At 48.0% G+C, this 12,336-nt stretch overlaps 1 pseudogene; it reads right to left on the bottom strand.

Annotated features, from left to right (window-relative positions):
* Positions 1-1,540: 1,540 nt before the first annotated feature.
* LOC137362242 (zinc finger protein 235-like) lies at positions 1,541-9,330 on the bottom strand (annotated as a pseudogene).
* Positions 9,331-12,336: the final 3,006 nt, after the last annotated feature.

Consider the following 12,336-nt stretch of genomic DNA (forward strand, 5'->3'; position numbering starts at 1 on the left):
GTCTTTTCCTCTCCAGGCAGAACACAGACACAACTCAAATGTGGAATTTTGTTCTCCAAGAGATGCCTTCTTTTCAGGGAGAGGTCTTTTTCGAGTCTGCCAAAAAACACAAGTCCCAGCCAGTTTGTTCTGCCTCCTGCCTGCCCAGCACTGATCTTTCACAAAGCAAAGTGAAATTGAACTCTTAACAATGTCACGTGACCTATCATTTTCCTTGCTGTTGTTGCTTGGAAACAAGTTGCCTTGGAGACTGTGCCCCACTCAGTTCAGCATTCAATTTTCTCAGTCTTGCAAAACACAGAACTCCAAGTTTTTCCCTTTGTTAAAAGCAAAGCACATGTAACAGTGTCCTTGTATATGAATCACAGGAAGCTAACATCGAGGGAAAGCGAGTAATTAGGAAAGCAAATAGTATGTTAGCTTTCGTTACAAATGGATTGGGGTAGAAGAGTAAAGAAGTCTTACTACAATTATACAGGACATTGGTGAGGCCCCACCTGGAGCAGTGTGTGCAATTTTGGTCTCCTTGCTAAGGAATGACATACCACCATTGAGGGAATGCAATGAAGGTTCACTAGTCTGGTTCCTGGGATTGTTGTATTTATTCATGGTCTGTGGGTGTCACTGAAATGGCCAGCATTTATTGCCTATCCCTAATTGCCCCTGAGAAGGTGGTGGTGAGCTACTTCCTTGAATATAACTGAGTGTCTCGCTCAGCCATTTCATCGTGTAGTTCAGAGTCAACCACATTTCTGTGGGTCTGGAGTCAGACCAGATCGGGTAAGGACAGCAGATTTCCTTCCCTGAATTTTGGATTTTTAGGTGGATTTTTAGGACAATCCGTAGTTTCATGGTCACCAATATTGATCCTCGCTTTTTAATTGCAGTGGTGGGATTTGAATTCATGTCTCAGCATCATTAGTCCAGGCCTCTGGATTACTAGTTCAGTAACAGAACCACTATTGTACAGCACCCCCACTCTGCTCCATCTCCTCCTATGAGGAGAGATTGCGTAGATTAGGCCCATATTCCCTGGGGTTTAGAAGGAGATGTGATCTGACTGAAACATCAATCCTTAAGGGACTTGGCAGGGTCGATGCTGAGAAAATATTTCCCCTGTCTGGGCAATCGAGAACACCAGGTCACTGTCTCAGGATAAGGGATAAGACATTTAGGACTGAAATGAAGAGAAATTTCTTCACTGAAAGGGTTGTGAATCTTTGGAATTCTCTTCCCCAGGGAGCAGTGGATGCTCAGTCATTGAGTATATTTAAGACAGAGATTGATAGATTTTGGGGTACTGAGGGAATTAAGGGATATGGGGATAGTGCGGGAAGGTGGAGTTGAGAAGATCAGCCATGATCTGGGTGAATGGCAGAGCAGGTTCGAAGGGCCGAATGGCCTCCTCCAGCTCCTATTTCTTATGTTCATTAAACCTCAGTCTGGTTCCTCTCGAGCTGCTGAGTGAGTGAATGAAATCTTTCTTGACAAATCACCAAGATACCAGATGACAAGTCATGACCGAAACATCATTTATTGGTTACAAACCACAACTTAGTTAAATCTGGACACACAGACACTTTATAAACATGTATAAACACATTTAAAATGTAATCAGAGTTATCCAGCAGTTCAGCACTAATAGGGAGAGTATTTCACAAAACAAGTAACAAAGATTAACCAGACGATTCAGTGATTGACTGTAAATCAACACTAATGGATGCTGAGTATTAATTACAGCAGGGACCGGAGTCTGAGCTTATAAATTGGTGAGCTTACTTGAAGAGTAATTCCTTCACTATCTGGAATGTTAACAGTTGTGAACAGCCTGTCTATCCAACAGCTCCAGTCTACGAGTGCTTAGAAACACACAGAGCTTAAACAGCCTCATTCTTGAGCTAAAGAACAGACTTTCTCCTGTCAATATAGAGTTACAGGATTGGCCTGTGATCTGTTTATTGTTCATCTTTTGTTCAGTACATTTACTGAGTGGATTTAAATTGAAAATGAGGTTTGAAGACATCATGGTCTATTCACACATGAATGAGAGACGCTGTGGGCCAGACGCTCAGTCCAAGAGGAGCAACTGACATCAGAAATAAACCCCAACTGTCAGAATGAACATGGTTCAGTCTGGATATGATTAACAGCAGCAACAGCAGAATCCAACCCCTGTAATTATCTGTGAACTCGCTGGTGTCTCAGCAGATAGGATGGCCGAGTGAATCCCTTCCTGCACACGGAGCAGATGTATGACCTCTCCCCAATGTGAATGAACTGGTGCGACACCAGGTGGGATGACTGAGTAAATCTCTTCCCACATACGGAGCAGGTGAATGGCCGCTCCCCAGTGTGAACTCGCTGGGGTATCAGCCGAGTAGTTGAATCAGCAAATCCCTTCCCACACTCAGAGCAGGTGAATGGCCTCTCACCAGTGTGAACTCGCTTGTGTTTCACCAGCTTGGATGTAGGAGTGAATCACTTCCCACAATGAGAGCAGGTGAATGGCCTCTCCCCAGTGTGAATTCGCTGGTGTGTCAACAGGTTCCATGACTGAGAGAATCTCTTCCCACACTCAGAGCAGGTGAACGGCCTCTCCCCAGTGTGAACTCGTTGGTGTGCGTGTAGGGAGGATAACTGAGTGAATCCCTTCCCACACTCAGTGCAGGTGAATGGCCTCTCCCCAGTGTGAACTCGTTGGTGTGCGAGTAGGGCGCATAAATTAATGTATCCCTTCCCACACTCAGTGCAGGTGAATGGCCTCTCCCCAGTGTGAATTCGCTGGTGTGCAAGTAGGGAGGATGACTGAGTGAATCCCTTCCCACACTCAGTGCAGGTGAATGGCCTCTCCCCAGTGTGAACTCGTTGGTGTACGAGTCGGGAGGATGACTGAGTGAATCCCTTCCCACACTCAGTGCAGGTGAACGGCCTCTCCCCAGTGTGAACTCGTTGGTGTGCGAGTAGGGAGGATGACTGAGTAAATCCCTTCCCACACTCAGTGCAGATGAACGGCCTCTCCTCAGTTTGACTGTGTCGATGAGTTTCCAGCTCAGACGTGTAATTTAATTCTTTCTCACGGTCCCCACATTTCCACAGCTTTTCCCCAGCGTTACTACACTTGTGTACCGACAGGCCAGCTGATCGGCTGAAGCCTCGTCCACACACAGAACACGTGTACGGTTTCTCCACACTTTTTGCTTCCATGATCAAAGGCCGATGATATTCAGATCCTGATGAATCGAGTGACTGTCACATCTTGAGGTGGTTTGATTTTCCTGTCCGCAAATCCTCCCTTTCTAATACCCTGTAACATGAAGTTACAACAGGAAAAAGGGAGTGAGAGAGAACCCACAAAAACACAAAGACAAGTTGTGAAATTGAGCTGAATGAATCTGGTAATTTGTGGGACCAGAACAGAGAGTGGGCGGGGCTTCAGGGTCCCGGTGACCAGGAGAGAAAATCATTGACTCATTAATTTTATGCTCACTCTGCACACAGGGGCTGGAGAACTGAACCCAGCCACAGTAGAGGGAGGGAGAAAACTGGCAGAGGAGGAAAGAAATGGTGCAGATGGTGTCATGGGTTTGTATTTCAGCACAGGGAGGAGGAAGAGTGTGTGGGACTGCGATTTACAGCTTTGGGGAAACAAGAGAGGAATAAAATGTTCCATAGCATCTCGAATTGTCTGTTCTGAATTTCTATCCTGTACTGACAGTGATGACTTTTATTACCTCCTTTTACAGGGTATTAGGAGAGGATTTACACACATTGATTTGATGCTCACTCTGCACACAGGGGCTTTCACACCATCCCTCCTGAAGGTGCTGGGGTCACTGTTTACATCCCACTGAACTGTAAGAAAGAATATCTTATTAGATGATATTAAAGATAGTATTATATTATAATAATATAACGAGAGGCCGTTCACCTGCTCCATCTGTGGGAAGGAATTTAATCGATATCCAAAATGCTGAGACACCAGTGAGTTCACAAGTGACTCTAGCTGTTGCATTCTGTAATTATTGCTGCTGTTAATCACATCCAGGACTGAACCATATTCATTCTGACAGTGGGGTTTATATCTGCTGTGTTAATATTCTTTATAGCTGGGGTGGAGTTTAATATTCCAGCAATTGGTTTGAACAAAGAACAAAGAAAATTACAGCATAGGGACAGGCCCTTCGGCCCTCCAAGCCTACGCCGATCCAAATCCTCTATCTCAACCTGTCGCCTATTTTCTAAGGGTCTGTATCTCTTGACTTCCAGCCCATTCATGTATCTGTCTAGATACATCTTAAAAGACGCTATCGTGCCCGCATCTACCACCTCCGCTGGTAATGCGTTCCAGGCACCCACCACCCTCTGCGTAAAGAACTTTCCACGCATATCCCCCCTTTCACTTTGAACTCGTGTCCCCTTGTAATAGAATCCCCCAGTCTGGGAAAAAGCTTCTTGCTATCCACCCTGTCTATACCTCTCATGATTTTGTCCACCTCAATCAGGTCCCCCCTCAACCTCCGTCTTTCTAATGAAAATAATCCTCATCTACTCAACCTCTCTTCATAGCTAGCACCCTCCATGCCAGGCAACATCCTGGTGAACCTCCTCTGCACCCTCTCCAAAGCATCCACATCCTTTTGGTAATGTGGCGACCAGAACTGCACGCAGTATTCCAAATGTGGCCGAACCAAAGTCCTATACAACTGTAACATGACCTGCCAACTCTTGTACCCAATACCCCGTCCGATGAAGGAAAGCATGCCGTCTGCCTTCTTGACCACTCTATTGACCTGCGTTGCCACCTTCAGGGAACAATGGACCTGAACACCCAAATCTCTCTGTACATCAATTTTCCCCAGGACTTTTCCATTCACTGTGTAGTTCACTCTTGAATTGGATCTTCCAAAATGCAACACCTCGCATTTGCCCTGATTGAACTCCATCTGCCATTTCTCTGCCCAACTCTCCAGTCTATCTATATTCTGCTGTATTCTCTGACAGTCCCCTTCAGTATCTGCTGCTCCACCAATCTTAGTGTCGTCTGCAAACTTGCTAATCAGACCACCTATACTTTCCTCCAAATCATTTATGTATATCACAAACAACAGTGGTCCCAGCACGGATCCCTGTGGAACACCACTGGTCACACGTCTCCATTTTTAGGAACTCCCTTTCACTGCTACTCTCTGTCTCCTGTTGCCCAGCCAGTTCTTTATCCATCTAGCTAGTACACCTTGGACCCCATGCGCCTTCACTTTCTCCATCAGCCTACCATGGGGAACCTTATCAAACGCCTTACTGAAGTCCATGTATATGACATCTACAGCCCTTCCCTCATCAATCAACTTTGTCACTTCCTCAAAGAATTCTATTAAGTTGGTAAGACATGACCTTCCCTGCACAAAACCACAAATCCCTCAGTATCTTCTCCAGCAGCTTCCCTACCACTGACGTCAAGCTCACCAGTCGATAATTACCTGGATTTTCCCTGCTACCCTTCTTAAACAAGGGGACAACATTAGCAATTCTCCAGTCCTCCGGGACCTCACCCGTGTTTAAGGATGTTGCAAATATATCTGTTAAGGCCCCAACTATTTCCTCTCTCGCTTCCCACAGTAACCTGGGATAGATCCCATCCGGACCTGGGGACTTGGACACCTTAATGCCTTTTAGAATACCCAACACTTCCTCCCTCCTTATGCCGACTTGACCTAGAGTAATCAAACATCTGTCCCTAACCTCAACATCCGTCATGTCCCTCTCCTCGGTGAATACCGATGCAAAGTACTCGTTTAGAATCTCACCCATTTTCTCTGACTCCACGCATAACTTTCCTCCTTTGTCCTTGAGTGGGCCAATCCTTTCTCTAGTTACCCTCTTGCTCCTTATATATGAATAAAAGGCTTTGGGATTTTCCTTTACCCTGTTTGCTAAAGATATTTCATGACCCCTTTTAGCCCTCTCAATTCCTCATTTCAGATTGCGCCTACAATCCCGATATTCTTTCAAAGCTTCATCTTTCTTCAGCCGTCTAGACCTTATGTGTGCTTCCTTTTTCCTCTTAGCTAGTCTCACAATTTCACCTATCATCCATGGTTCCCTAATCTTGCCATTTCGACCCCTCATTTTCACAGGAACATGTCTCTCCTGCACGCTAATCAACCTCTCTTTAAAAGCCTCCCACATATCAAAAGTGGATTTACCTTCAAACAGCTGCTCCCAATCTACATTCCCCAGCTCCTGCCGAATTTTGGTATAGTTGGCCTTCCCCCAATTTAGCACTCTTCCTTTAGGACCACTCTTGTCTTTGTAACTTTGTAACTTTTACTCTTCAAATCCCTTTGGGCTATTCGCAGGGTTTTGTGGGATGAAACCAAACAGTGATTTACTTGTACTTTTGGCAATTTTGTATATTATATTCACTGCTCACAATGAGATCTGTTCTACATTGGGAAGAGCAAACACAGATAGGGTGATCACTTTGAGAACCATCTCCATTCAGTCTGCAAGCATGTTCCTGAGTTTCCAGTCACTTCCCATTTTAATTCTCCGTCCCACTCCCACTCTGATCTCTCTGTCCTCGGCTTCCTGCCCTGTTCCAATGGGAGCTCGAGGAACAGGACTTGACAACCTTCCGGACTCAACATTGAGTTCCGCAGTTTCTGTAACAGAGAGTTGTCGGGATCTGGAACGCTCCACCTGAAAAAGGTGGTTGAACCTGATTCTATCAGTCATTTTAAAAGGGAGTTGACAGGTATTTGAGAATGAGGGACTGACAGGCTTACAAACACCAAGTGGGTGTGTGGGACAAAACACAACTGCTCTTTCAAAGGACCAGCACAAGCACAAAGGGTTGAATGGCCTCCTTCTGTGCTGTAAGTTTCTATGATTCTAGGAGTTGGCCATTTAGACCCTCGAGCCTGTTCCACCAGGCAATGAGATCATGGCTGATCTGTGATCTAACTCTATATACCCGACTTTGTCCCATTTCCATTAATACCTTTGGTTAACAAAGATCTATCAATGTCAGATTTAACATGAACATTGATCTCGCATCAACTGCTGTTTGTGGAAGAGTTTCAAATTTGTACCACCTTTTGTGTGTAGAAATGTTTCCTAACTTCACTCCTGAAAGGTCTGGCTCTAACCTTTACTCTACGGGCGGCACAGTGGCGCAGTGGTTAGCACCGCAGCCTCACAGCTCCAGGGACCCGGGTTCGATTCCGGGTACTGCCTGTGTGGAGTTTGCAAGTTCTCCCTGTGACCGCGTGGGTTTCCTCCGGGTGCTCCGGTTTCCTCCCACAAGCCAAAAGACTTGCAGTTTGATAGGTAAATTGGCCATTATAAATTGTCACTAGTATAGGTAGGTGGTAGGGGAATATAGGGACAGGTGGGGATGTTTGGTAGGAATATGGGATTCGTGTAGGATTAGTATAAATGGGTGGTTGATGGTCGGCACAGACTCGGTGGACCGAAGGGCCTGTTTCAGTGCTGTATCTCTAATCTAATCTAATCTAATCTACATCTCCGAGTTCGACACTCCAGAACATCCAGCCCATGGGCCAGAATCCAGCCTGCCAATGGTATCCATCGGACCTGCCAAAACATTCAGTGACTGACAATGATTACAGCTCCTTTACCAACATGGCGGAGACGCCTCACTGCACATGTCCTCCTTTACCAAGATGACAGACAAGCTTCAGTACCTGATATTTTGGCTCCTTTACTAAGATGGCGGCGCCCGGGCTGAGCTGCTTCTCTGCCGGCGCTTCCCGCCCAAACTCCATATCCAGTGCAGCCTTCCCGGCCGTGAGCTCAGGACCCAGGCCAAGCACTGGCTCTGCCTGCGTACAGACTCGGCCTGGGCCTCAGGCTCATCATCACCGTCTGATGAGGTGCAGGCCCAGCAGCAAGATGCAGTGGTAACCGTGCCCCGGGAGCAGGCTGCCATGGTGACCGGGCCCCAGGAGCAGGGCGCCGAGGTGACCGGGCCCCGGGAGCAGGCTGCCGTGGTGACCGGGCCCCGTGAGCAGGCTGCCGTGGTGACCGGGCCCCGGGAGCAGGCTGCCGGGATGACCGGGCCCCGGGAGCGGAGCAGAGAGACAGAGGCCGACAGAGGCAGGCAGAGAGACAGAGAGAGCGGGGGAGAGGGCGGGGGAGGGGGCGGGGGGAGTGTGAGAGAGTGGGGGAGAGAGCGGGGGAGAGAGCGGGGGAGAGAGCGGGGGAGAGAGCGGGGGAGAGAGCGGGGGAGAGAGCGGGGGAGAGAGCGGGGGAGAGAGCGGGGGAGAGAGCGAGAGCGCGGGGGAGAGAGCGAGAGAGCGGGGGAGAGAGCGAGAGAGCGGGGGAGAGAGCGAGAGAGCGGGGGAGAGAGCGAGAGAGCGGGGGAGAGAGCGAGAGAGCGGGGGAGAGAGCGAGAGAGCGGGGGAGAGAGCGATTCTGGGTACTGCCTGTGCGCAGTTTGCAAGTTCTCCCTGTGACCGCGTGGCGTTTCGCTGGGTGCTCCGGTTTCCTCCCACAGCCAAAGATTTGCAGGTTGATTGGTAAGTTGGCCATTGTAAATTGCCCCTCGTGTAGGTAGGTGGTAGGGAATATGGGGTTACTACAGGGTTAGTATAAATGGGTGGTTGTTGGTCGGCACAGACTCGGTGGGCCAAAGGGCCTGTTTCAGTGCTGTATCTCTAAATAAAATAAATAGAGAGAGCAGGAGACAGGGAGAGTGTGAGATCAACATCTCTCCTCACAAATGGAATCTATATGGAATTCTCTGCATCGCTACATCAAGTGTGCAGGTAGACAATGTCTACGACTGCAAGCAAAAACCATGCCAGGTTACTCACTAAATCAGTGTTCAACGTAATGTTGGGAAAGTAAGTTAATACATTAGTTTCCTCATTTAAAGCTTATTCACAAAAATGCACATTTTTGTTATTTTGATGAACAGTCAAATAAATTTCTAACACCTTTACCTTTCTGAACGTTGCTCACCTCTGGCCCCCTATGCAGGACAACATTTTGAATGTAGCCCCTCATGCAAAAAGACTGGACACTCCTGATCTATACTATCAGTTCTAACATCCTGAAAATTTCCAGGTTGTCAGAAGGGAAAGAGAGAAACCCCCCACTCCTCCCAGTCCACAGCTCAGCCTATCAGCTTCCTGCACCTTGAGCCAGCCCTGCCCAGGTGTGGCCCAGTCCAAGGGGAGTCTTTGTGGAACCAGGGAGTTGGGGAGGGGGGACCTCCTGCCCTGTGCTGTGTCCCAAATGGTTCCTCCCACCCTCCCCTCCCCCAGGCCCCTTTATAACTGAGCTCAGTTTCCCGCAGCTGCCGCCCGCTCGGTGCAAACACAGGACCGGGAGTTTGTTATTGGGGGTGTTGAGGCCGACACCGGGTGTTTCTGAAGCCTCCCCGCCCACCAGCCGCCACTTACCGACTGCAGAAGCGACTCACAAGCGTCTCTCCGGCGCCTTCGAACAGTGATGCGCCTGCGCACCCGGGACTTAACCTCTGAGCTCACAATATCCAGTTGATTGACTGCAACTCCGGACCAATAGGAAAAGGGGGCGGGACAGGAGGACAGATTCTGCGCAGTTCCTCCCTCATTTGCTTCTCTTTGAAAGCCCGAGGATGAATCCATCAGCATCCGGGACCTGTCAGCCCGCAGCTCCATTAGTTCCTTTTCATAAAACTGTCTCATTCCCTTTGAAATGTTTCAATTAAACCTGCCTCCACCACACTCTCAGACAGTGCATTCCACACATTAACCACTCGCTGGGTGGAAAAGTTTTTCCTCATGTTATTTTTGTTTCTTTTCCCAATTACTTTAAATCTGTTCCCTCGCGTCCTCCATCCTTTCACCAGTGGGAACAGTTTCTCTCCATCTACTCTCTTTGACCTGATGCCATGAGACATCATGGGGTCCGGAGCTCATGCTGAGGACGTCTCGGGCAACTCCCTCCTGACTGTATAACACTGTGCCGTCACCTCTGCTGGGTCTGTCCTGCTCGTGGGACACCTGGGGATGGTGATGGCAGTGTCTGGGACATTGTCTCTAAGGTATGATTCTCTGTCCAGACCTCTCGTGATTTTGAATACCTCGATCAAATCACCTCTCAGCCTTCTCTTCAAGGAAAACAGCACCCTTTTTCTTTATCATAATCTCTACCTCTTTTATAATCCAGGGAGCTCTGGATTTACTTGCCCTACGTTTCCACTTCGAGGGAACATATGTTGACTGTGCCCGAACTCTCTCTTTTTTGAAGGTAACCCATTGTTCAGCTATCAGGTTTCCTGGCAACTTTTGAATCTCATTTATTCAGCCAGCTCCATTCTTACCCCATTGAAGTTGTCTTTCCCCCAGTTAATTACTCTTACTCTGGATTGTTCTTTATCCTTTTCTATGGTCAGCCTAAATCTTATGATACAATGATCAATCTCCCCGACATGCTCCCCTCCTGATAATTGATCAACCTGGCCCACCTCATTCTCAAGAACCAGGTCCAGGAGTGCCTCCTTTCTCATTGGACTAGCAACATACTGTTGTGGATAATTTTCCTGAACAACTCTCGGAACACTGGCCCCTCACTGCCCTTTACACTACTACTATCCCACTATATGTTTGAATAATTAAAGTCCCCCATTGGAACTACCGATAATTTTTGCACCTCTCTGTAATTCCCTTGCATTTTTTCTCCTCCACGTTCTTCCCACTCACTGGTGGCCTGTGGACAACACTGAGCAATGTAAATGCATCTTTTTTGTTCCTTCGTTCCAGCCAAATTGATTCTTTTATCGACACCAATGGGACATCCTTTTTCTCCAACACGGCAATGTTCTCATTTATCAATACTCCACCGCCCCTTTCCCTTTCTTTCCTGAACACCTTGTATCCAAGAATATTTAACACCCAGTCCTGCCCTTCTTTGAGCCAGGTCTCTGTTCCAGCCACAACATCATATTTCCACATGGCAATCTGCACGTGTACCTCACCAATCTTATTAACCACACTCTGCATTCACATACATGCACATTAACCCTGATTTAGACTTTATTACTTTATCCCTGACTCTGACCCCACCTTGTAACTTGCTATTCCCTACTCCAGTGCTAACTATCTCTCCCAGTATTCTGTGCACCTTGGTGTTCCGGTCTAATATTTTTCCCTGGTTCCCATACCCCTGACAAGTTACCAGTTTTGCTTCCCTCCAATCGGAACTCCCTCTCAGGTTTCCATCCCCTTACCAATCTAGTTTAAACCCTCCCCAACAGCACTAGTAATCTCCCTGTGAGGATATTAGTCCCAATGCTGCTTCGATGCAACCCGTCCATCTTGTATGGGTCCCACCTGTCCCAGTGCCTCACAAATCTGATGCCCTCCCTCCCACACCAGTTCTCCAATCACCTGTTTAATCAGTCAATTCTCCTATTCCTATGCTCACTTGCACATGGGAGTGGGAGTAATCCTGAGATAACTGCTTTTGAGGCCCTGCTTTTTTAATCTCCTTCCCAGTTCCCTAAAATTTGTTGTCAGGACCTCATTTACCCTTTCCATCTATGTTAATGGTGCCAACGTGGACCACGACCTCTGGCTGTTCACCTTCCCCCAGATAAATGTCCTGTAGCCGTTCCGTGACATCCTTGATCCTGGCACCAGGGAGGCAACACACCATCCTGGAGTTCGATCTACAGCTGCAGAAAGACTTCTGTGTTCCCCTGACTAATGAATGCCCCATCACGACTGCTCTTCCACTCTTCCTCCACCCCTCCTGTGCAGCTGAGCCACCTGACAAACGTGGCTCTGTCTGCACTCCTCTGAGGAACCATCACCCTCACCAGTATCGAAAATGGAAAGCCGATTAGCAAGTGAGATCATATCAGGGGACTCCTGCACTACCTGTCTGGTTCTCGTAGACTGTCTGTGGGTTACCCATTCCTTATCCTCCTGCATGCTCCTAACCTGTGGTGTGATCACCTCCCGAAACCTGCTAGCCATGTAGTTCTCTGCATTGTGGATGCACCACAGTGACTCCAGCCACTGCTCGAGATCCAAACCCCAGAGCTCAAGCTTGTGCAGCCGGTGACACTTCCTGCAGATGTGTTTGTCCAGGACACACGGTGCATCCTCGACATCCCACATGTCACAAGCTGTGCATTGCACTCAGCCAAGCTGCCGTGCCAGACCTTAACTTAACCGACTATTTAGAAGGAGAAGATCTGACCAGTTACTCAACCAACCAGCTCCTTTCACTGCACAGAAACAAGAACCAAATACTGGAGGACAGAAAAAGTAGAAAAAAGGAGCACCTCCTCTCCCCTTCACTGAACTCACCACTCAGCAA

Source organism: Heterodontus francisci, unplaced genomic scaffold (genome assembly GCF_036365525.1).
Source record: "Heterodontus francisci isolate sHetFra1 unplaced genomic scaffold, sHetFra1.hap1 HAP1_SCAFFOLD_526, whole genome shotgun sequence".
NCBI lineage: Eukaryota > Metazoa > Chordata > Chondrichthyes > Heterodontiformes > Heterodontidae > Heterodontus > Heterodontus francisci.